Source organism: Garra rufa, chromosome 12, assembly GCF_049309525.1.
Source record: "Garra rufa chromosome 12, GarRuf1.0, whole genome shotgun sequence".
Taxonomy (NCBI): domain Eukaryota; kingdom Metazoa; phylum Chordata; class Actinopteri; order Cypriniformes; family Cyprinidae; genus Garra; species Garra rufa.
The window spans coordinates 6,650,104-6,653,879 of record NC_133372.1 but is presented as its reverse complement, the minus strand read 5'-3'; the positions used below and the strand labels follow the sequence as shown (position 1 = coordinate 6,653,879).

At 36.9% G+C, this 3,776-nt stretch overlaps 1 long non-coding RNA gene across 1 annotated transcript; it reads right to left on the bottom strand.

The window, feature by feature from the left end:
- Positions 1-724: 724 nt before the first annotated feature.
- Positions 725-3,457, bottom strand: LOC141347694 (uncharacterized). Its single transcript, XR_012357407.1, has 6 exons — positions 2,844-3,457; positions 2,272-2,337; positions 1,807-1,923; positions 1,602-1,679; positions 1,284-1,517; positions 725-1,199 (listed from the first exon to the last, which is right to left on the bottom strand). It is a non-coding gene; the product is annotated as an uncharacterized lncRNA (long non-coding RNA).
- Between the last annotated feature and the right edge of the window lie 319 nt (positions 3,458-3,776).

Genomic DNA, 3,776 nt, shown 5'->3' with positions numbered 1-3,776 from the left:
AAAGGATCATAATATAAAAGACATCATTTGTATCTTTGTCAAATATTCCTCATCTTTGTCCTTTGTCCATCTTTGCAAAACATCAGTAATGTGCATGCTCATCTTATTTATTATACAGTACAGGATTTGTGTTGATCTTTCCCTGGTCCATCACCCTCAGCTGTGCATAAAGTGCCTGTAGCAATATAGTCGCAGTCTCTTCTAATGAATCTTTCAGCCTTCCCTTCATGTAATGAAGGTCATTAATATGACCAAATGTCACATCTTAATTAAAACACTCATGGTAATTATGTGTATTGTTAACTAAACTAAATGGTGTATTTACCAAACACCATTCCTAATAAAGAATATTTACCATACGTTATTATCCAATACTTTGTGCAATACATCACTAAGACAGATACAGTAACATATTAAGACAAATGATATTCAAGAGAAATAAAAATGTGTTATGTTAAAACCATGTTATTTTAACCAGATGAAGCCTCCCAAATGCATGCATGGTTAAATGTCTTCAGCATCATAGAATCACATTCAGTTTCCTGCTCATCATCAGAGCTCTCTTGGTTTTCTTCCTCTTGCTTATCCATATCCCTATCTTAATAATCCCCTTCCGTGTCATGAACAATTTCGGTTGTTATTCATCACACTACAGTACAACTGACGGACAAAAGACATGTGACCAATTCAAATCATATCACTTTATTTTCACAATACCATGATCACAAGTGTACAGGCGGTGACATTTTTTTGTGCAAACTGCAGCATGACAGTAAAGACAACAAATGTTCAATATATAGGCAACACACATATAAGGGACTCAATACAGGTAGAGAACAATATGGTAAATAGTATGCTATACAGAGATCATGAAATTAAAACAATCACAGTACGCATACCTTTGCAGCGCAGTGTGGAATGAATTAGTGCAAACAGAATGTCATGGTGCAGAATAATAGTGAGTTAGAGTCCAGACAGTGCATCTATTAGAGTGCTGTGCATATGAGCTTGATGTGCTGTGTATTGTTTCTGGTACAAGTTCAGTGCAGTCTAATTGCCTGTGGAAAAATGTGTCTGCTGGTGCAGGTTCTGCAATAACTTCTGCCTGATGGTAACGATGAGAGTAATCCATGGCTCTGGTGGCTGGAGTCTCTGATGGTCCTCTGTGCTTTCCTCACACACCAACTGATGTAAATATCCTGGAGGGACATAACATGTATTTAGGGTGTTGTAAATCAATAAACAATATATATTTTTATTTTTAATTGTTGCATTGGACTTACCATTGATTCTTGTTGGAGATATGGGCCAAAAGGATCCCTTCACAACTATTTTGCAGTTGTTCAGTTGAAACAACTGAGTAAACAGTGAAGTTTACTTTTATGGACCGTAACATCTGAGCTGTCACAGTAGAGTTGTTCAGGAATGCAGTCTTCATCGCAGTTAACTGGTGGTTTCAGGCTGCAATGATGCATCTGGTGGCCATTGAATTGATATCGTCAACTGCCTTCATCCTCCTTCAAACAAACAGACAAAACAATAAGTCAACAATATTTCCAGAGAAATAGTGTTGATGAATAGGTGCAGGTGTCAGTACTCACCATATTTGGCCAATCCTGCCCAAATTCCAGATAATGGAATTGGAGATGATAGCACAGTTGATATGCCAATTCTAGGAGCTATAAAAAAAGAAGTGCATGTGAAAATGGTAACTGCTGTCTTTTGAGAGATTAACATCAATTGCTATACCCCATATAACCCTAACCCATGTAACTACATTGCTTGATGTATTGCATACATACATACCAGTGGAAATGTGCAACTTTTCAGCTCTGTGTTTGGGCACAAGAAGACCATGTTCATTCCTCATTCATCAGGACTGGCTTGCTGGGACTGATTTTCTTTGCATTTTTTGGTCTTCAGCTTTAAAACAATACAATATTTATTGACCCAATTTTTAATTATTATTGTTGTTTAAACATAAATTAAGCAGTTATAATTATATACTTCAAGCTCAAGTTCCCTGGCAACTCTAGCAGGCTCCTGAGTTCATCTGTATACATTTCTATTCAGAGTCTGAGAAAAGGCCATCTTGCAAACTCTAAGCTTCTATTTTTCAACAGAGCACAAAATAATGTGTTAAGTGAGGGAGTAAAGAAATAAGATGAAGAGAAATAGGCAGAATTGTGTAAGTTTAACAAAATGAGAAGAAAGCAGCATTAGAAAAAAAAAACAATTATTTAACAGCAAACTAAAATGAAATATAATTACCTGCTGATGGTTTTGTTGTAAGCAGTTTAAAGGCCTCTTCACACCAAGGATGAGTCCACACCACAGCTATTTGACATAAAATGACACAGAAACAATATGGTTGGAATCTCTTTCAGAACAGATTTTTCCAGATTCCAAAACATTGACAGCCAATCAAAATCCACCACACTATAAATAGCCTGAGCATTTAAATGCAGACAACATAACTGCAGCACACGCTTATAATAAAAAAAAAAAAAAAAAAAAAATGTTATTTTCTGTTAGTGTGTTAGTCATTATAATTCTTGCTCTTGGTGTGAACAGCTTTAAGTGACCTGATTTGGCCAAATTAACTGAAGGTCTGATTTCTCACATGACAAGTTAGAGATAGGAGTGAGTGTTGACTAGAAGAGAAAAAAATAAAATAAAAATCAGTAGACATGCAAGGCTTGGTAAATTGTATTAGTTATTAATATTTCGACATGACACTTTGTTGGTTGTTCTTTCTGATGGGGCTGTAGGGTATGTAAAGATGCTGCACAATTTAACTACAGTACAGTTCAGTCAAGGTGCTCAGACCAACATTGACATACCATTGGAATGTTTGCCTTTGCTTTTGGTCTTTTCCATATATGCACAACATGGCCCAATTCAAATCCCATGACAGGCCTTCCTTTGGTCTTCCCTTTACCCTGAAACAAAGAGAAATACACACATGTTGAGACAATGTGCTAAACAAAATCTGTGACCAAAATATTTGAGAGGAAGGACTGTAAGGAAAGTTATTATTAACACCTAAAATAAGGATGCGTTGATTAAAGCAAATCAGTTATAGCTAAATGTCTTCAACATTACTGTGAAAGATTGAATCATTGAAGGACTTGTTTAGCCTCTTTGACAGCTTCTTCAAGATCAGCATTGGGAGCTTTGAGTTCAAGTTCCCTGTTAATTCTAGCAGCTTTCTGACAGAATTGGTCAAAATTATGAGATTTTAAAAATGTCATGATAAATCACAGAAAGAGAGAGAGCAAAACTATGTGTAGATTAATTATGGATTACAGTTCATACAGTGATGGCTTTTACCAGAGATGGCTTCTTAAAAGTAGGGATGCACCGATACGAATCGGCCGATCATGCTTGCGCGTTTTGTCAGTAAAGCCGGTTCTGTAATCAGCGGTAAATGCCATCAGGTGCGTGATTTCACGTTGAGCCGTATATACTACACACAGCCGTTGTTTACCGACGAGCTGCGCAAATCAATGTTCATTATCAGTGTGAATGTGCGCAGCTCGTCAGTGAACAACGGCTGTGTGTAGTATATACGGCTCAACGTGAAATCACGCACCTGATGGCATTTACCGCTGATTACAGAACCGGCTTTACTGACAAAACGCGCAAGTGATCGGCCGATTCGTATCGGTGCATCCCTACTTAAAAGAGCTCCTGGAGTAGGTGATCTGACATAACTGCAAGACAGAAAAAAAAAATACTGAATTACAATTACTTCACAAAAACTTTTTATAAGT